The 310-nt window shown below is 36.5% G+C and overlaps 1 protein-coding gene across 6 annotated transcripts in view; it reads right to left on the reverse strand.

The window, feature by feature from the left end:
* LOC107267402 (autophagy-related protein 23) overlaps window positions 1-310 on the reverse strand; it is a 31,301-nt gene that overhangs the window by 27,641 nt on the left and 3,350 nt on the right. The window lies entirely within an intron of this gene.

Below are 310 nucleotides of genomic sequence, written 5' to 3' on the forward strand. Positions count from 1 at the left end.
TTTAAAAAAAAAAAAAAAAAAAAAAGCATACAGTAACTACTCACTCTACCATCCTGGTTATCCTTTGGACCGTTCCTCATTCTTAACCTCGTAAAAGAACGTTAAGCCGCGTCGCCAGCGAATCGTAATGCGTTCGTAATAATATTTTTTTTCTCACCATTTCGCTACGATTTTACTCAAGCTTCAACAAATATCCGCCTTGCTGTTTTTTAGTGTTAAATAAGTTGCCGAGCATGTATAATAATTCTTATCGGCAGCTAAGGATAATAATAATGTGAGAAAATTTTTAAATCCCCCCCCCCCCCCCAAA

The sequence above is a fragment of the Cephus cinctus genome, unplaced genomic scaffold (assembly GCF_000341935.2).
Source record: "Cephus cinctus unplaced genomic scaffold, Ccin1 Ccin1_scaffold0401, whole genome shotgun sequence".
In the NCBI taxonomy this organism is placed as follows: Eukaryota; Metazoa; Arthropoda; class Insecta; order Hymenoptera; family Cephidae; genus Cephus; species Cephus cinctus.